Raw genomic sequence first — 21720 nt, forward strand, 5'->3', positions numbered from 1 at the left:
TTTAGAATCATCTTGTCTGCATGCCTGTATTTTGCCTAAAAAACTGTTAAGTGATTAGCTAAAAATATAACATATTGTTTCTCCTGTACCAGCCAAACCCTGCCAAATGCTGAAATTAGAGTTTTGGAGGCAAAGTTTACTCTAAGTCACTACATATTACTCCTAATCAATGCACCTTGTTCTATATGTGAATAACTATCTCTTTCATAACAAAAGCCAAACTCTTTTCTAGTATTAAATACATACCTAATGACCCACAGTCTTTAGAACAAAACTTTAAAAAAAAATCAAATTGTTACAGTTTTTCTGTACTCTAAATTCTGTCAGTTTTCCCTTTTCCATAATACCTAAAAATCATAGACAATGGGCCAATTGCTAAATATCCACTTTAGTGTCTGCTTTGTAAACACCACAGCCTAGATGGATAAATGGTGAAAGGGAAAACAGTATAATTCACATCAATCTGCCAAGTTGCTAGTGTTTCTTGACCCACAGTTTATGAAACCTTCCATACTGAATTTTATTATATTCAGTATATCATTCCTCCTTCAAACATTTGATCACTATAAATTATTATGAAAGATGAAGAGTCATGGACTCCGACACACATGGCACGAGCATAGGGAAGTGCCAAGGAATGGTCCCATGTAGCACTTCGGATCTTCAGGCCCCCTACCCTCAGACGGGGCCCAATGTCTGCTTCTGGGGCAGGGCTGGACCTGCCACCAGTCCCAGAGCGGGTATGGAGGCTCCTCTGTCCACACAAGCTCCTCACACAGCCCATTCCTTCAGGCCCCCAGTGCTGTCAGCTGCAACCTGGCATTTGGACAGAACTGGCTTCCCACCAGAGTGGGGCCTCAGACTCAAAAGCTATCCAACTCTGGAATCGGTCTCTTTCTAATTCCTTCTTGTAAAAGAGCTTGACCTCCCAGCTCACCAGGCCTTTGGCCTTGTGTGGATGTGTGTATACATACATGTGTACTGTAGAACCAAAACAAAAATGGAATCACTTTTGTTGGGGAGAAAATGGAGTTGACTAATGCAGGCACATTAACGAAAAAAATGAAGCTTAACCTTACCTAACATAAGCTACAGGAATTTACAGCTCTTCTCAGAAACTAGCAGAGGACGCCTGCCAATCCGCAGACGCCAAATCTGTTCACACCATCTTTGGAATTCCTTGTTCCTGACTCAGCTACTCTGAGCCAAATAAGGAAGAAAACCACCAGGCCTCAGTTGAAAAAGACAAATTCCGCATTTACCCCTTTAGTCCTTACTAGTCCCTTGTGTTATTTCACTTTCTTCTTTTTTTTTTTTTTTTCATTTTCTTTGTAATATCAATGCCTTTGTTACTGGTTTCTAAGAACTCATTTATGACTAAGGATGTTAACCATTTGTCGTGCAATGCAAATGAAATGCTATGTTTTATTGCCATCAATTTCCTACGGTGTTCTGTATTTTGGTTATGTATTAAAATATAATCATGCAGTGTTTAAAAACGAACAAACAAAACACCTTTAGTCAATAACTAAGAGGGTACTTATTGCTCCCGCAGCCTTGGGATTCCCGGTTTTGCAGGTCGTAAGCCTTGCAAACAAACTCATCTTTTTGCTTTGTTTTACTCAGTGTGCAGAATTTGGTTTTTGATAATACATACCTGTGTGCACATAGGGGCCAGAACAGAGGTCCAAACTCACTGACGCAGTCCAAGACCCAAAAAAAGAAATGACAGGGCTTCCCTGGTGGCGCAGTGGTTGAGAGTCCGCCTGCCGATGCAGGGGACACGGGTTCGTGCCCCGGTCCGGGAAGATCCCACGTGCCGCGGAGCTGCTGGGCCCGTGAGCCATGGCCGCTGAGCCTGCGCGTCCGGAGCCTGTGCTCCGCAACGGGAGAGGCCACAACAGTGAGAGGCCCGCGTACCGCAAAAAGAAAAAAAAAAGAAAGAAAGAAAGAAAAAAAAAAAGAAATGACAGAAAACCTTCCTCCAAAAACGGAGAAATTGGAAGGGCGTCGCGAGAAAACCTTTCCGCGCGCTGTATTGTCGCGGTGAATAGAAGACACACACCCTGAACTTTCGCGAGAAGTAGGAAGTATCGCGCCTGCACATTGCAGTAGCTCCTGCTGGCTTTGGCAGGTTCCCTGGTGGGTACATGATAGAGGCATTCAGTGTGGAGGCCACTGCACCCCCGGGGAGTCGCCACTAGAAGCAGCACCTTAGCCAACACCTCGGAAATCGAAGCCGAGATGGCTCAGACTAAAAGAACAAGACCACAGCACACCACTTAGGGCTGCTTAAGGCTCGCTCTGGTTAGCTTCGCGGAGAACTCATTACTCGAACAGGTGGTGGTGCTGGTGAGCCGGAAGGTTTTGTTGTAGCCAAGACAGGTGGTGCTCGAATTGGCTTTGTGGGCTTTCTAACTATGAGGAAATCAGCCCAGCTCAGTAATTTGGCAGGGGTATATTCTGAGGTGGCAACCTGAATTCACTACTCACTGTGCCCTGTGTCATCAGATACAAAGGGGCCAAGATGCAGCTCCTGGATCTCCCAGGTATCATTGAGGGTGCCAAGGATGGGAGAGGCAGAGGCCGTCAAGTCGTTGCAGTGGCCCGAACATGTAACTTGATCCTGGTTGTTCTGGATGTCCTGAACTGTGGAGATATAAGAAGATAATTGAAAATGATCTGGAAGGCTTTGGCATTCACTTGAGCAACACACCCTCTAATATTGGTTTTAAGAAGAAGATAAGGGACGCATACATCTGAAAGCCTCTTGCCCTCAGAGTGAGCTGGATGCTGAAACTGTGAAGAGCTTTCTGGCTGAGTACGAAATTCGTAATGCCGATGTGACCGTCGCGATACCACAGCTAGTGCCTTCATTGAAGTGGTGGAAGGAAACAGAGTTTATATCCCCTGCTATCTATGTGTTAGTTAAATAAGATTGATCAGATCTACACTGAGAAGTTGCGTATTGTCTATAAGATGCCTCATTGTACCCATCTCTGACCATCACTGCTGGAATTTTGATGACTTGGTGGAAAATATCTGGGAGTATCTGGAACTAGGGAGGACTTAGACCAGACGCAAAGGCCAGTTCCCAGATTACGCATCCCCAAGTGTTGTTCTGCCTTACCCCAGAACCACGGTGGAGGATTTCTGCTGAAAAGTCACGAAAATCTTATCAAAGAATTTAAATACGTTCCAGCCTGTGGTTTCTCTGTGAAACACAAAAAAAATGGTTAAAGCCATATGTTGGGGGATGAGGATGTCATTCAGACACTGAAACCTTCCCCTTTCTCCATCTGCTAGGCCAGCCCCTGCAGCTTTCCAAATGACCAAGCATCCTACCCCAAACCCCTTCTGGCTTTGGATCAAGATTCAGGAGGGAGATGGAAGTACCCAAACTGGCACTTCACTTATCTTCATGTCACCTTGTACTTTGAACTGCATAAAGGACCAGCTAGGAAAAAAAAAAAATGACCACATTCATTAGGATTTATTTGTTTATTTATTTATTATTTATCTCTTTGGGAATTCATAATTAAGGTGGTCATAGGATCATAAACATTTTTGAAATCTTGTTCAGGGCATGAGTATGCAAATCTGCAAATATGTAAACAAGGACACTTTACCTGAGTTGAGGCTAATGAATGTTTAATGAATTCTTGAGTGACATAACCTTTCAGTGACAGTGCTTGCTCTACTTTTCATGCTTGCATATAGAACACATCAGTAATTATTTAAACTTTTATCTTTCATCATTTAATTAATGGAAATAAAGACAAACCTGAATATATTCTATTATTGAAGAAAGTGACAAAATATTATAACTACCAAAGAGAAAAATAATTTGCAAAAGCTCATTTTAGACCAATTTTGTTGTATTTAAAAATATCTGTATTTACAGCAATACATTAAGATAAATATAAGCTTTATAGCAACCTAAATATTTCCTCTTCATTTATGAGTATGATCGATAGGAGCTGCTACAAAACAGAAGAAAAGGTAAATCCTTAAAATATTCAATTCTAGAATGTATCCATGACCTTCTGTGCCTTGTGCCATGTGATGAATTATTCATAGAACATTGATAACAGTGTGACATACAGTCATACACAGGGGATCAAATCATTGAGCTGGGAGAGGAAGATTGTAATTCTCCTTTTGGCTCTGCCATTACCTGTTTGACCCTGGCCAGTTTATTCATTCATTCATTAGTTCATTTATTCAACTCAACAAAATTTTAGGAAACTTCTCCCATGTGCTTTGCACTCTACCAAGCAATGGGATGTAGCAATTACCAAAATGTCCCCAGCTTCATAAAGCTTACAGTACATTTAACCTCCATTCAAGTCATTTACTTTCTAGTCAAGACACATAATTTTTTTGGTCTCAAGTGTTCTTATTTATGAAATGAAAGAATTGGGTATTTGTAATACCCTATCAAAGACTCCTGAGTCTTCATCAGTAAAACATGCCTTCAGTCATGTTCTCCATAATGATTGTAGGTTGTCCTCAGTTATGCATACCATGTTGCAAAATTCTTATGTGACCACTAGCAACTGTTCATTGAGCCAATTGACACTTTTGCTGTACAAAAGTACATCAAAATACTTTGATGGTACATCAAATACTACCACGATATTCACTGAACAATGCATATGTCCATCCCATAATCATGACCTCTTTAAGTTCCACTCCTAACTCAGAGTGTTCCAACCAGTGTGAATGGGCTATGGGAGTGTGAGATGATAGCAATTCCCTCCAGCTATAGAGGAGTATGATAAGGGTGTGGTAGGCTAGAGCATCTGGCTTGTGCGCTTCTAAAGCAAACCTATCTATTGCCTTTTATGTATTGTATATGTATATCATTTTCTAGGTATACCATGATGTAAAAGAAATTGGGAATTATTACTCTAACCAATCAAGTTATAAAGTAAAGAATGCAAATATTTCAATGTAGGTAAAGAAAAAAGTAAATTATAAGAGCAGAAGAAAATTAGGAAATAGTCACTGTCAAGTTCTAAAAAGTCTTTGAGAGCACCAAAACTAATTTAATATTATCTGTATAAAATTGGAACCAACAGATTTTAGGCTATTTCAGAGAATATAATACTGTACAGGAATATAACGTCGAATCTAAAGTAAAGAAGTAAGCAGCGTCTTTGGTCAAAAGTCTCAAGCTATAAATTAATCATTTCAGTTTATGAGGTGGTGTCCCCTTCCCCTTTATTTAAAATGTTTATAAATAATCATTCTCTAAAGGGACTATATATAACCTCTATGTTTGTAAAGTTAAATAATATATACTACCAAATCTAAATTCCTGTGATTATGTCCCTGGAACCCTAAGGGATAATTATTTTTAAAGCTTTCTTATTTTGACTTAAATATAAGTAAATGAATTAGATCAAAGCCCTGATTTCTATAAGAACTCCTGTTGGTTCTTATGGAAATACCATCCCTCAAGGTTCTCAAATCTGTCAACCTCCCCATTCACACAGCCACGGCCTTAAGTCTAGCTTTCATGTCTATCACCCTGTCCCCCTCCCCATTGTTTCCAGAATGCTTCTCTGTCCTCTGCAAGATGTTTTGAAGGATCCACTTCCTCTATAGAATTGGTTTTCACAGGAGGAATACACAACCTACTATAATTTCAAATTGTTTTAGGAGGGATTTGTATGTTTTTCAAGTGGATTTTCTTTAAAGGTAAATAACACTGGTCAGCTGAGTAAAGTCAGAGTTCCCTGATATGGCACCCAAGGTCCTTTTTGATATGCCTTCAGCATTTCTCTGTAGTCTCATCTCCTACCGTCCGTATTGCAAATAACTCTAAACTGTCTACGGTTTCCCCCAAATATTGGTGCATCAAATACTGGTGTATTTAAACCTGCCTTTCTTTTACCTGTAATATCCTCCATTTCCACTTCTCCCATCCTTCAATTACACTTCTCTGATCTTCACAGATAAAGTTTATCACTCCTCACTCCATCCATGTTTTAACATCTGCTGCTCTTACAACACAGAGATAAAAGTATGCTTATGTCCATCTTATCTGCTAGATAGGATCTTTTTGAGTATAGACATTGTGGATTGTATCTTATTCAACCAGCATAAGGCCAAGCATATTAAGTACACAATAAATATTTATTAAATTCAAGGAAAACCTTTCCCATAATGTTTGTCATGATATTCTCTGAAGCTTTAGAAGTCAAATTATAATTGAGGGTCCTTGAAAGATAATATGATATCAACCTTGAAAGAATATTTTCAACTCCTTACAAAATTTATAACATATAAATTCAGTGTAGTGAAGAAGAGATTTGAGGTTATAATGCCTGTATTCAAAATTCCTTATTCATGTCAGCAATGACTATGAAGCAGGCAGCGTGCTAGGTACTGAGATTGAAAGGTGAATAAGAAAGGGTCACTAGAGGGCTTCCCTGATGGCGTAGTGGTTGAGAGTCCGCCTGCCGATGCAGGGGACGCAGGTTTGTGCCCCGGTCCGGGAGGATCCCGCATTCCGCGGAGCCTGCGCGTCCGAAGCCTGTGCTCCGCAACGGGAGAGCCACAACAGTGACAGGCCCACGTACCACAAAAAAAGAAAAGAAAAGAAAAGAAAGGGTCACTAGAACCTTCAGTTCAAAAATATATCTGGTTATGTATATTCATGAAGCCTACTCAGACTTTTCTCAAATACTCATGAAAGTAAAGGGAAAAATAATGGCTTGACATCATCAATTACTAAGATTAATAACAATCAATACCAGTTTCTGGAAGGAAATGAATGTGAACTGGTAATTTTCAAGGTTTTAGTTAATATTATACCATGCTTTTGTTTCACGGTATACACTCAGCCTGCAGTAACATAGCATATGACTCAGGATTCTGAGAAATATTATTTTAGATCCAAATTCCATACCTAGCCATAACAGGGAAGCCATGTCCAAAGGGAATTCCTGGCAGTGCTAGCTTATATCATCTTTTTAAAAAGAAAACAGTGTAAAGAGAGATTCTTGTTCCCAATATTTTCCAGGAAAAACAAGTGTCAGTATTTCTTCGGAATGCGATAACATAGGTCATATGCCAATTTCAGAATCAATCACTGTGGCCAAGAGAATAAATGAGGTAATTGGCCAGACTTAGGTTATATCTGTGTGCCTGGAGGGAGAGCAGTAAGGGCCAGAGGTCATCCACACCTAAACCACACAGATTGAGAGTGGGCTCAAGTCAATGGTATAAAAAGGAAGAGAAAAAGATGCTGAAAATCGAAACAACGCAATCCCCTTCTAGAATAAGAAGAGAGAAAACCTCCAAATCAGTATTAATCTATGTTCTCCTTTTAGCATTATTCCTCCCTAAGAATGTGAAAACTATTGTAGTACCAGGTACAGTAGATAGGGAAAATAGTGTCTTATAATAGTTATAAAAACAGGTTTAACCTCACAGACGCCATGGAAAGGCCTTGGAAACTCCCAGGGATCCATGAACTGCATTTTGAGAGCCACTGCTATGGATAATGCTTCTCAAATTTTGATGTCTATATTAATCTCTTGCAAATTCTGATGAACTGTAGATTGTGATTTAGTTGGTCTGGGATGAGGCCTAAGACTCTTCATTTCTAACAAACTTCCAGGCAATATTAATATGCTGCTGGTCCATGAATCACTATTTGAGTAGCAAAACTTAAACAGTAAGGACCTTATCAATTCACATGAAATCCGGAGACAGAGAATTCATGATTGGTTTACCCTGTTGTTGTTTTCTCTGTATATATCTTTCTCTTTCTCTACACTGCCATCCACAATGTCAGTTTTGTTCTAAGACTGATTTCACTCTTAATCATGGGATGTCTTGTAAGAAGCATTTGAGCTTTATCCTTCCTCATTTATGTCCACCTGGTGAGAGCACTTCCCACCCTCAGTGAACCAAAGACTTGAGCTCATGTTCCTGACCTCTTAAAGCAGTTCCTGCAGCCAGAGAAATTGCCATGTGTGATTGGTTCAGAGCTGGGATACGTGAATCCTTCACTGTTTTGGGAGGAGATGGTTTATCCTAATTAACTGAAAAGTGAAATGGTGAGGTATAACATTGAGCCAACAAATTCTACTTCAGTTTAGCATAAAAAAATAAAGGGATGAATTGTATGATGTAAACATTAGGGAAAATGAAAAATAAATATGGAAATTACAACAGCAAAAAAGAAGGAATAGGGCTTCCCTGGTGGCGCAGTGGTTGAGAGTCCGCCTGCCGATGCAGGGGACGCGGGTTTGTGCCCTGGTCCGGGAAGATCCCACATGCCGCGGAGCGGCTGGGCCCGTGAGCCATGGCCGCTGGGCCTGCGCGTCCGGAGCCTGTGCTTCGCAACGGGAGAGGCCACAACGGTGAGAGGCCCGCATATCACAAAAAAAAAAAAAAAAAAGAAGGAATAGGAAGGATGAAGAAATGAAAGTGTTGAAGAAATAGATAATAATTAATTCCTATTAATAAAGTGCTGGAAAATTAAGAAGCAATGATTAAAATAATGGAGTTAGAACCTTTTTAATATTTAAGAAAAATGGGGTATAAACATGCTCCGGTCAAAAAATCAGGAAAAGAGGGGAAATCACAGAAAATAAAAAATAAAAAGAGATGAGTGAGATTTATCTATTATAAACACAGACTTTCACATTACATTAAGATATTTTGCATAACAGAAACTTTGTAAATAAAGCAACAGAAAGAGAGGGAACATGAAAAGAATAAAATGAAAATGTATGGCCAGTGTCACTGTCATAAACATATGTATGTAAACATATACCTATAGTCATGAACATGTATATATGTAAGTATATATAGTCATAAAAATGTATATGTGTACAATTTTTCAGAAATGAAACATAAACCCAAAGTAATGAGTGGGGGGCTTCCCTGGTGGCGCAGTGGTTGAGAATCCGCCTGCCGATGCAGGAGACGCGGGTTCGTGCCCTGGTCCGGGAAGATCCCACATGCCGCGGAGCGGCTGGGCCCGTGAGCCATGGCCGCTGGGCCTGCGCGTCCGGAGCCTGTGCTTCGCAACGGGAGAGGCCACAACGGTGAGAGGCCCGCATATCACAAAAAAAAAAAAAAAAAAAAGAAGGAATAGGAAGGATGAAGAAATGAAAGTGTTGAAGAAATAGATAATAATTAATTCCTATTAATAAAGTGCTGGAAAATTAAGAAGCAATGATTAAAATAATGGAGTTAGAACCTTTTTAATATTTAAGAAAAATGGGGTATAAACATGCTCCGGTCAAAAAATCAGGAAAAGAGGGGAAATCACAGAAAATAAAAAATAAAAAGAGATGAGTGAGATTTATCTATTATAAACACAGACTTTCACATTACATTAAGATATTTTGCATAACAGAAACTTTGTAAATAAAGCAACAGAAAGAGAGGGAACATGAAAAGAATAAAATGAAAATGTATGGCCAGTGTCACTGTCATAAACATATGTATGTTAACATATACCTATAGTCATGAACATGTATATAGGTAAGTATATATAGTCATAAACATGTATATGTGTACAATTTTTCAGAAATGAAACATAAACCCAAAGTAATGAGTGGGTTGAAGCTGCAGTGCTGCTGGGTATTCAAGCTAAAGCAGAAGGTGAGAGTAGAAAACATAATTCCTGTAGGATAGGGGAAAATTAAAATTTTCCACAATATATCTGGTAGCTAGAGTTAACAGAAAGGAAGATGAGAGGAAAGACTGCTGGAACTTGAGTCTGGACCTTTATAAAAGGTCCAGAAAAGTTTGTGATTTTTTTTTTTACAAAGAGCCAAATAGTAAATATCTTAGGCTTTGTGGGTCTCTGCCACTTATTAGTTCTTCTGTTTTTGAACAACCCTTTAAAAACATAAAAATCATCCTTAGCTCAAAGGCCATGCAAAACACCCTGCAATTGGCCTGCCAGCAGTAGTTTCTGACCCTGCTTTATAAGAAACTGTCAGCCTAGAAGAGGTGAGAGGATGCGGAAGCAGCCATGTGACCAGATACTAAGCCAAGTTGCCCCCATCCTGGAGGATGATCTGCACTAACTCCAGTATCTCTTGTCACAGCACTTCTAGTTTCCCATCCAGCATCCCCACTCCCCTTCTTTCTTACTAAGATGTCCCCAGTTTTCCTCAGCTAAAAAATATCCAATTAAAATAACTTGCCTTTTAAAATATAATATTAAACAAAAAATAAAATAAAATAAAATTACTTGCTTTCTCAGACTCCCTTGGAGGTAAAATAGTCACATACATATCACCGGCCAAGAAGATATATGGAAAGGGCTTAGTGGAATTTCCAGCAATTTTTAGACGGGTATAAGTATAGGAGACATGCTCCACTGACCTTCGCTCTTCTCACTTCCCTTTCATCCTCAATATCAAAAATGCATGTAGGTACAAGAGCTCTCTGGAGTCTTTGAGGATGAAAATCACATGGTAATAATGGGGAAACTGAGGACTGGAGGAAGCTTGGACATATATGATATCAGGGGTAGCCTGCATCCACAATTTCTCTTTTGTGAGGAAAAAAAAAAATGATCTTTATTTGACGAAACCATTGCAGTTGGCGTGATCCATTGACCTTTTCTCTTTCCACTGATTCTGTTACAAAAGCCAGAAGCAATCATAACTGATGCATCATTGCAATGCAGGTAGGGTGGGTTGAAACATTTTTATGAGACATTAGTAGGCTCTGGTCTGAAGCAAAGATCCAGGCAAAAGTAATAACAGTTTTCTGAATCCTCCAAAAGGAAAAGTGCAATTAAAAGAGGGGGAAGGGGATGAGAGGGACATACAGGTAGGGGAAGGGAGGAAAGGAGAGAAAAGGTTCAAAATGCAATCAAACTAGTCAGCATACAAAACTTAGAATGCTCATGAAGAAAGCCAGCCATCAGAATAAAAATCAGAACATGGATTTACTATATATTTTATAAGAAAAATCAGATAATAACTTCAAAAATAACAGTGTTTAGCTATTCACAGACATAAATGAAGACATAATATCCATGAAATGCAAATACAACTTGTTAAATAAGTCTATCAACAAGAAAATTAAGATTTAAAATAAATAAATGTATACATCTCAAAATTAGGTAGGGGTACTTCATGAAAGTAAACATTTTTATAATCATTCTCAAGAACAAAAGAGAGTACCAGAGAGAGAGCCTGAGAGAGAGATAGAGCAGAGGAATCCTTTTTTTTTTTCCTTTAGAAATAGATTTCATTTCTGTCCCGTGGAAACAGAAGAGTAATATGGAACATTTCGCTTTGACAGACCTAACATCTTAAAAAGAAAGGCAAAATATGACAAGTGTGTGAACAAGAACTCTGTTTAATTTGGAGCTACACAGTGAATCACGATGCAAGAACTTACAATGGGAGAAAAGGACAGATAAGGTCAGTGTTTTCTCAATAAATATCTTCTCAAGAGCTTTTAGAAATAAATGCTCTCCTCTATAGATTGCATGTTGTCCATCAGCATTATCTTCTTAATGTCAGATGGCAAATACCACAAGGAAAGTTTAGGAACTAGACAAGAGAATATAGAATGAAGAAAAATCTTCTAAAGTCATATGACAAGTATAAGGGGGAAATAAACCCAAGAAATAGATGCCAAAACTTTAAACTTTCTCTTTGTAGCTTGATAGATTAGACCATGTTACCTCTCAGGATATGCTGAGTTGAGCAATTCGTATTCACAGCACTAGAAACCAATGGGGAAACACTGATTCTGTTTCAAGCCTGAATGGGTGTGAACCGACAGGTAGTCTGATGAAGGTAGTCGTATGATTTCTTTATAAGAAAATGTTTGACAGGCTGTCAAAACTCTTTTGGAGAAAGAAATAGTGGATCGAGTTGCTCTAAGGAATACTTGTCAATTCAGTTATCTTGTTCCTACATCATATTTTGATGCCAGGTGAGTAATCTCTGTGGGTCTCATGCTAAAAATCAGGTTAAAGTAATGTGAGTCAGATTGATTTTGAAGCATTTAGTTAATGTCATCAGAGCAGTGATGACATTCATGCCAAAATTTTATCACAGGGTAAGCTTGTTTTTAACCAAGGTTTAAAACAAATATTGATAATATACAGATATAATTCTATGGCTTAATCAAATAATCCAATACCAACACTACAGTTCAGTGGCTTGTAGATCTTCAAAAGTTAGAATCTGAAGGGAAAAGCGGTCCAGGAATAGGGAAAAAAGAGTAATTCTCTGAAAGCAGACTAAAACCTGCAATCTGTCATCTGGGTAATGAAATCAAGAAACAGATGTATAGTAGACATGTTGAGTGGAACATGATTTTTTTTTAAACTCAACTGTGTCATCCACTAAAATATTTTTATGACTTGGCATTTCATTTTTTACCCCCTCCGTATAAAGTTTCTGCTTTACTAGTCCACTTTTTTTTTTTTTTTTTTGCGGTATGCGGGCCTCTCACTGTTGTGGCCTCTCCCATTGCGGAGCACAGGCTCCGGACGCGCAGGCCCAGCGCCCATGGCTCACGGGCCCAGCCGCTCCACGGCACGTGGGATCCCCCCGGACCGGGGCACGAACCCGCGTCCCCCGCATCGACAGGCGGACTCTCAACCACTGCGCCACCAGGGAAGCCCTACTAGTCCACTTTTTTGATGTCTACATTTACTGCCTACCAGTCTTCACTGTTAGTCTCTTTGCCTGAACTCCTCTCTCTCTTCTGACTGCAGAAGTCTTACCTAATTTTTAACCCTCAGTTCAAATACTCAAATCCCATATCTTCCAAGAAAACACCCTGATTTCCTAGCAAAAAGTATACTTTTTTTGCACATATAGATCTTGGGTTGACTCTCTAGTTGACTCATCACATTTTGCCATAAATTATATTTAATTTTATACATCTGTCTCTTCCCTACATATAGTCCTAAAAGTACAGGAGCTATATTTGTCACTTTGTATCCCATTTGTATTTGAAACGTTTGTGGAATTTAAATGAATTAATAAGCATATTAGGCAATCAATGTTACACTTAAATATCTTTTATAAAGAAATGAGCAAAGACCAGAAGGTCTTTGCAGACTTGATTTCCCATTTTATGTAAATAGGGAAAAATATCCTCTGGGGTCTTCTGCCACATTTCTACTTTGCCATTTGAGCACCCAACTATTATTCTAGGGCAGTAACATATCTCTGAAAAATTCTGCTTTGACTTACCTGCATATTTATCTCCCGGTGCTTGACCACAACTTCCTGTGTTCATTCCCCAAAGCACCACACATTTTCTTCTCATCTGGTATTTTCACAGCAGTCTCTTGGCACAACATCACACTGACTGCACTCTGAATGCTGAACATTAAAGTTGGAGGCATGAGATGTTGACAATAACTTTTTCTATACTTTTATGTATATATGTGGAGTTACAGAGGCTAGGCTAAAATGAGAAATGTTTCTTTGCTGTGCAGTAACTGCAGGGTATTCCACGATAACATTCTGAATTTTCCTATGTGGTGAAAAGGAAAAGGATCTTTGTGTTTACTGATTTTAAAATATTATGTTGGCGTTATAGTCTGACATGAACTCAGATCTCACCAGAGGCTCTCAGCAGTTAACGTCTCCTAACTAAGCCTTGTAATGTTAATATTTTATGAAGACACAGGCTTAAATGATCAATATAAGAACTACCTCCGCCAGAAAATTGTGCCTTTCTGCTCTGGCAATCCCACAGAAGTCAGCTATTTGTTTTTAGATTCTAATACCTATAGGCATTCAGGGAAGAGTTACTGGGTACTGAAACTCATCTGTGTGAGACGAGAATAAAGGAAGTTGGGATGTGGGGAGCAAACAGCCTCAGCTTCAGAATCATTCCTTTCCTTTCTCATTACCCTGGCTCTGTATCTCTGTTTTCACGTCGCATTGCACTTGCTTCTTCAACGGATGAGGATTTCTGATTCATCAACGTTTTGACCAACCTATCTCCTCCTGCTGCTTCAATGTCTCCAGATCTCTTTGTTGCCAATTACTTACAGGAATCTTAGAAGTCCTGCTCTGCATTGTCTCTTTTATCTGCTTTACGTGGTGTTGGTTACTTCTCTTACCTGGACATACTATATTTGTGGGTGTTTGGCTTCGTTCACTGCAGTTCTTTCGGGGCTTCTCTACCTACTGCCTGAAGGAGGCAATCACGAATAATAGTTTTCACCTTCTCAACTTTTCCCAAATACCAGTTGTCACTCAGCTTGTTAAAAGCATTTAATTTAAAATTTTTATTGTGAGCAATGGATGAGGGAGAAGAATGGTATATCAGTTTTCCAGGGCTGCATAACAAATTACCACAAACACAGACCTCATAAAACAAATTTATTATCTCACAGTTCTGGAGGCTAGGTGTTTCCCTGGTGGTCTCATGGTTAGGATTTGGTGCTTTCACTGCTGTGGCCCAGGTTCAATCCCTGGCCTGGGAATTGAGATCCTGCAAGCCACAAGGTGAGGCCAAAAAAAAAAAAAAAAAAAAAAGACTTTCAAAACCAAGGTGTTGACAGGAGGTGTTGGTTCCTACTGGAAACTCTGAGGGAGATACTCTGTTCCACGCTTCTCTCCTAGCTTCTGATGGTTCCTGGAAATCCTTACTTTTCCTTGTCCTGTAGATGCATCACCCATCATCACATAGTGTCCTTCCTGTGCTTCTCTGTCTCTATGTCTCCTCTCGTCTTCTGATAAGGACACTATTTATATTGGATTAGGAGGCCACCCTACTCTAGTATGACTGCATCTTAATTAATTAATTATATCTGCAATAACCCTCTATCCAAATAAAGTCACATTATGAGGTATGGGGATTAGGACTTCAACATATTTTTTTGGAGAACAAGATTAAATCCGTAACAAATTTGTTAGCAGAAACTTATGACTATTCAAAACTATTAGAATTTATGAGTTGAGATAAAGACACCCGTGCTCCTGCAGTTATGGTTTCTCTGCTTTTGTTTTTTCATCCAAGAAAACTTCTTGGTCTCAATGTCCTGTGAATATTAATGGAATATAGTTATTTTGTTTATTTTGTTGGCTATAACTACAAATAGTTTCATATTTGTATCATAAATGGGCTTACATTTTATTCAATAAATGTTTACATTTATTGTTTTAGGAGCAGCAGGGGTTGATAGCAAACATGTAAGGACAACTCATTCCTTCAGGGAACTTTTAATTTAGAATAAGACTACCTAAATTGTAAGGTACTTATTGTACTAAACTGCTAAAAAAGGTAAAAATGAAACATTATGGATTCCAATAGAGGCAAAAATGATGTCAGCTGAAGGAATGAGGAAAGGCTTCCCAGAAAATAGAATTTTAAATTTAGTTCTTAAAGGATAAGTAAGGAGAAGAGCAGTGAACACTGGATTAGGTGGAAGGTTGTATATTTTGTCTACCGAAATTCTGAAATTCTATGATTCCATCATCTCACAGATGTGAAAGTAGATCGATGATAGACAACATTCCAGGCAGAAGAAAATCAAATTGTGACTAATTAAAGGAGGGCAAGGAGAGTACACCTTGGTGGTGTTGGATTAAAGCTAAGGGAACAAGCTGGGGATGAGACGTCGTACACACTGTGTACCACCCGGTATGGTTTCCAGGAGCAACAGCCCAACTTTCTGCTCTTAGGACCAATCTTTGTCAGAAATAGGAGATATATGGACACTTCCCACCAGCCCAAACAACTAATCACCCTTTTTTTAATCCCCCATAACAATCAGAACGTATTGGAATAAGACATAGTACATCGTTCAAAGCTAAAACTCTGCAATTTATCTTTAAATGTTATATTTTAGGATGGAATGTTATACTTTTTCTGGCAATAAGATCTAGAGTTTTCCCTATGAATATACTTTTACCCTAATGAATACTGAGATATAGGAAATCTTGTCTACAGTTGTGAAAGTTAAACAATAATTCTAAAACAAAAATCTGCAGCAAATCTAATGTTCTCCATTCATGGTCAACCTGCCGTCCCATCTTAGGTGGTCCGGGTACTCCTCACCTCCCGCCCCCTCCATCCTGTCAATCCCATCATCATGGGCTTTGCCTTTATTCCCAAGGAGACACAAAGGACTATAAGTGTAGACCGGAGATAATGTCTTGAAACCGTGCAGACTAGGGCGACTTCTACACTTCCCTTACATTAAGCCAGTCCTGGGTGAATTTTGTTCTCTATAACTACAAATAGTTTCACATTTGTAATATAACCGGGCTTACATGTTATTCAATAAATGTTTACATTTCTATTCATTAACAAGCCTCATTCCTCTCTGGACCAAAAAAAATTAGCCATTTTAGGAGTCATGCCTGCTTATCTTCTTGGCATATGTCTTTATCCAGATGCACTGAGAGAATTAGGACACATTTGGAAACAAATTCATACCAAATAGTGACAAATTTGATGATATTTTAAAATATGAATCTCTTTTTACATAGATACCTTAGTAATTCTGCCAGCATTGGGAACTAAAATTGCATTCACAAAAATAACTTTATTCATCCTTAAAAACATCTTACACATAATTGCTCAGTACAGAATATTTCTTCCATGCCTGCTTTTTTCACTTTTAAAAGAATAACGACTTTCAGAATTTAATTGGCTACTAAGCTGCCATGTCACAGATAATACAGCCACATGTAATTTTTAAATATCATACAAAGAAATATTCAGGGCAAATATTTATAATGTTAAATGCTCAGTGAAAATGTAATAAAAAATAATTTTGGGTTTGTATTGAAAAAAATATCATGTGCCCTATACTGTCCACCTTCATTTAGAAAGTCAAAACAAAATATCCCTAAAGATACTTAAAAAGGTGTAATAAAAACACATTGTTTATGAAATAGTTCATTAGTTAGGTGAGTGCATTTTTTTTGCTAGAATTTTTCGGCAAACTGGTATTTACATGTCTGTGTATGTGTACAGAATCTTTTATCTGCCAAGGTAAGGATCACTACCCCTGAATGTAGAGCATTCACCATGACAAATTATCGATGAAAACAAACAAGCCATTGTTCATTTTTATGGCAAGGTGTTGGGTGGAAATGAAATTAATTGAATTAAATATGATCTGATTGTTGGATGGTCATGCTGAACTAATTAGTGTAACACTAAATGAAAGGAAGGGAGAATTGGGCGTCAAGCCAAGATATCTCATTTTAAACAGACTCTTCTGCTCCCTTGTAAAGCATGTGAAGGAAATGACAATCTCCAAATGAATGTCTCACCCACCCCATAAATGAAACACTAACAGTGAAGAAGGTATAAAAGTATCACAAGCGTCAGTGAGATTGTAGATCATTTAGCACTTCTATTTAAGTAACCATTTTTTCCCTCATTTTAGGGACATTTTTTGTAACAGTTAAGAGAGTAATACCTTGACACTTAATAATTTTGTAATTATTGTTTTAACCTGCTACAGTCTTTCATCAAAGCAACTGTTATCAATGGAATTTGCTCAGCGTTGCAAGGTAGAGCCCAAGCAGGGTATAGGAGGAAGACAATCATTCTCTTCAGGTCTTGGTTCTAAAGCAGACAATTATGGCAGCAGGAATATAAGCCTTCAAGTACTGTGCACTCTAACTCCTCTATTTTAGCTGTTGGAACAGATCATAAATGTGTTGGGCAGACCTCACAGAGGGCTGGGCTTAGCAGGAGGAATCACAGATCTACATTGATAGAGCATTCTAGGAGTAAATTTTGCTTAGGCTCATCTTTTCTACAATCCATATAGAGCCAGGAACTGGTACCCAAGTTCGTAACAGTATTGGTTGGTGCCAAAGGGTTGGTGGGTTTCTAAGAACCCTGGACTTTTATCTGAGACTGACCCTCTCCTATATTTGTATCCAATGAGGTAGAACTTTAGTTGTTTCATCCGTTAATGGCGAAATATTTGGACCTTCTTTTCTTGCTCTATCTTTTCTTTTTTCCTCTTCTGCATCACTTCATCTCTGTCCAGGTCTATTCTTGATTTATTTAGCTCTTCCTGCTCCTATATGCATTATCCTGGAAGTTATATAGAAGATTTGGCTTTCTGATTTGATGTTAATCCCATTACTCTCCAGTTCCCTTCACCTTTGGCCATACCAGGGAATGAATAGGAATCAGAATCAAGGAAAGGTTGCAGGCAGGAAAATGTTATTAAATAAAACATCTGACAGGGCAATAAACAGGGGAAAAGGATGTGAAGTTAAAAGGGTGTACTATCAGTCAAATTAAAATGTGGTGGATGTCATACTAGGATTTACTCTTGAAGACAGTTACCAAGAAAAAAGGAAGGGTGTTGGTGACCACTTATGTAAAGTGCCAACTGTGTGTTGAAGAGCTCAGACAGCCTAACAGGACCTGTTCTCTTGGAATGCCCTTGTCCACCCCACCCCATCTGCCTGAACAACTCCTGCTTGTTCCTCAATTCTTCCCACTTGTTATGTTTGATAATACTTGACACCATCTGTAATTAATGTGTTTCATTTATTTGTGAACATGTTTATTATCTCTCTTTCCTAATAGAGTATATGCTATGTGATGTTAGGAGCTTCTCTTTCTCGTTTACAATTTATAACCAGCACTAAGCACAGTGCCTGACACAAAACTGATGCTTAATAATTTTGATAAATACATGCATGCTAGCATACATGAATGAATGAATGAATTCAAGAACCAATTCAAGCATCATATCCTTTGTCAAGTTTTTGCTATACACCTTAGTAACTTCTTATAATGATGGCACCTTCTATATACAGTTGCATTGTGTTCTAATTTAATAAATTCATGTGTTCACTTTTGATTCTAACAGAATGAGTCCCTTAAAAGTTGGGTCATGTATTATTTCTCTTTGGAACTCCCACTTAGCCTAGAGTTTTGTGAATAGATGAGCAGTTTTGAGAAAATATTATTGGGTACCCAGAACCATTTTGACCACACGAGAAAATCTAAATTTCCCAAGTTATCAAATATGGAACATATACTTTGTAATTCACATAGCAGAGAGTTTTATATTATTTGCTTATGAAAATGTCATAATTTAATTACATATATTCTCTTTACCTTTAAATTCCATACTCTATTTTAACCACTTCCTTAGCTAAAAATTAGCTGTCAGTGTAGGAAAATACAAGGCTATGAAACATTTCTGAAGTATTCTTTTTAAAAATTGGTAACTGGCTTCATAACTTCTTCACTTCCTTGAGCTTATCAGCTGCTATGATGCCTGAAAATAATTGTGAGTTTCTCTGTACTGCTTAATAAAAACTCCAGGAGTACCAAAGACTTCTTGACAACACATATTAATTTAAAGGAAAAGTCATTTTCCACCATTTTTCAAATTTCCTACTTAATAAAATGCTCAGTACTTAGGCAAATTAGGAGATACGTAGGCTATAAAAGTGTAGACATGTTCTTTTTTTTAACAATAGAAATAGAGGACTTTGATTAAGGAAAATTGTTAATGTTTTTCTCCATTATGGATATTAATTTTGGTCTTTGCCTAAACATGTACTTAGATAAAAATTTAAATTAAAAGTATGAGATGTTTGTGCTTTAGATTATTTAAAAGAAGGCAACCAACTATCCCAGTTTTCCTGAAACTGAATTGCTTCCTGGGAAAGAGGACTTTCATTGCTAAAATCAGACAAACCAAATGGTTGTTCACCCTAGACTGATATAGCATTATTTTTCTTTTCTAACTTAAACTTAAACTCTTAAAAGAGTTTCTAGAATTTTACAAGAATGCATCTCTAAGGCATTGTTAAACAAAGGAAGGTAACTCATTTTTGTTTGAAAGGTTGACACTTTTATGCTTTATTTTTATCCCAAGATGGTGATTATTATTTATTTATAATAGTTGTAAGGGCACATGGCACTTACAAACACATAAAAGACAAAGCTCCTGTGAGATTTCCCATCTAACTCAATATACAACACGCCATATAAGAGCAAAGGGAGAGGGAGAAAAGCGTTAGAAAAAATCAATACTGGAAGGCTTAGTGGGAGAAATGTGTTCTAAACTTTCAAGGAGAGATGTCAAGGAATAAAAGGAAGTTTGTTCAAGTAGGACTAATCTAGTTTCAAACCTTTTGAGAACTATACATGCATAAATAACAGGAAAATGGATTTCTATATCTTTTTTCTCCTTACATCTTCCCAGTGAGTATTTTTTAAATCATTTTATGGTGACCCTTTTTAACCTCATTTAATGTTTTCTGCCTTAAACTGTTTTCCCTGTGAGTTGTATAGCCACAGCAACTTCTTGTAGTTAATAATTGTCAGATATATCATTTTTCTTCCCCTTACTTTCAAATTTCCCGTCACTATGTTTTAGACGTGCCTTTTAAATTAACGTATAGCCGGAAATGTGTGATCTAATCATAAAATTTCCATCTTTTAATTGTCAAGTTTTTTACTTTTTCCTGTACTGTTTTTTAGTATTTTATTTCTGCTGCCTTACTTTGTGATTTTATGTTCTTTCTTCCTTCTTTACTGTTTTAAGTTAGAATGATCAAGTATATTTATTCCATTTTCCTCCTCTAAATTATTGGAAGTTATACATTATTTTTCTGTTATTTTATCAGTTCCCGTTAAATTTCTAATATGTTGAGCCTAACCTGACAAAGTCTAAAATTAATCACTATCTTTGTACCACTCACTCATACTATAAGTAACTTATAACCCCCTTTCACATAATTCATGTCTAATAGTTTAGTTATGTTTTATTTTTGAACCATACCCAATTAGTCATTATCTTTATAGTAATTTTAATTTAAGCTTACCACAAATTTATCAATATCCATTCCTATCATCCATTTATGAGTCCTGCTGCTACCTTGTGGGTGTAATTTTCTTCTTCCCAAAGTAAATCAGCGAATGGTAATTTAAGTGATGGAGGGTCTCCAGCAATTAAAAAAAAAAAAAAACTAACAAAAAGTTCTCTCTAACTGAAAATCTCTTCCTCCTCCTGCCTGCGCCCCTAGCAACTCTTGAAAAATTATTTAGTGGGATATAGAACTCTAGCATGATACTAATTTTCTCTAAGCAATTTTGAAGATATTATTCTTCTTTATTTTCTGGACTTGCTGCAGTCTAAATATTATTTCTGTGTGGTGATTCTGTCCCTCTCCAACTGCCCCCACCATTTCTTTCCTAGTAATCTTATTTCACGTGGTTGTCTTTTTTTTTTTTTTTTTTTTCGGTACGCGGGCCTCTCACTGTTGTGGCCTCTCCCGTTGCGGAGCACAGGGTCCGGACGCGCAGGCCTAGCGGCCATGGCTCACGGGCTTAGTTGCTCCGCGGCATGTGGGATCTTCCCGGACCAGGGCACGAACCCGTGTCTCCTGCATCGGCAGGCGGATTCTCAACCACTGCGCCACCAGGGAAGCCCGTACGTGGTTGTCTTTAAGATTTTTCTTGTTGCCTCTGATGTCCAGTGGTTTCAACTAGATATGATTAGTATAACATTACTTTTATTTATCCTGGTTGGAAATTATGTTGCTTCTGGACTGTAAGGATTCTTATTTTTCCTCAATCTGGGAAAATCTTTAACCATTATCATTTCAAATATTACTCCTCGCCTATTCTACTTCAATAACTCATATAAATATATATGTTGGATTTTCTCTTCAATCTTCTCTGTGTCTTAGTCTCTCTTTCACATGTTTAATCTTCATATCTCTCTGGGCTACATTCTGAGAA

The 21720-nt window shown here is 37.9% G+C and overlaps 1 pseudogene; it reads left to right on the top strand.

The window, feature by feature from the left end:
- Positions 1-592: 592 nt before the first annotated feature.
- On the top strand, positions 593-3306 carry LOC131762388 (developmentally-regulated GTP-binding protein 1 pseudogene; annotated as a pseudogene).
- The last annotated feature ends 18414 nt before the right edge of the window (positions 3307-21720 follow it).

Source organism: Kogia breviceps, chromosome 9 (genome assembly GCF_026419965.1).
Source record: "Kogia breviceps isolate mKogBre1 chromosome 9, mKogBre1 haplotype 1, whole genome shotgun sequence".
In the NCBI taxonomy this organism is placed as follows: Eukaryota; Metazoa; Chordata; class Mammalia; order Artiodactyla; family Physeteridae; genus Kogia; species Kogia breviceps.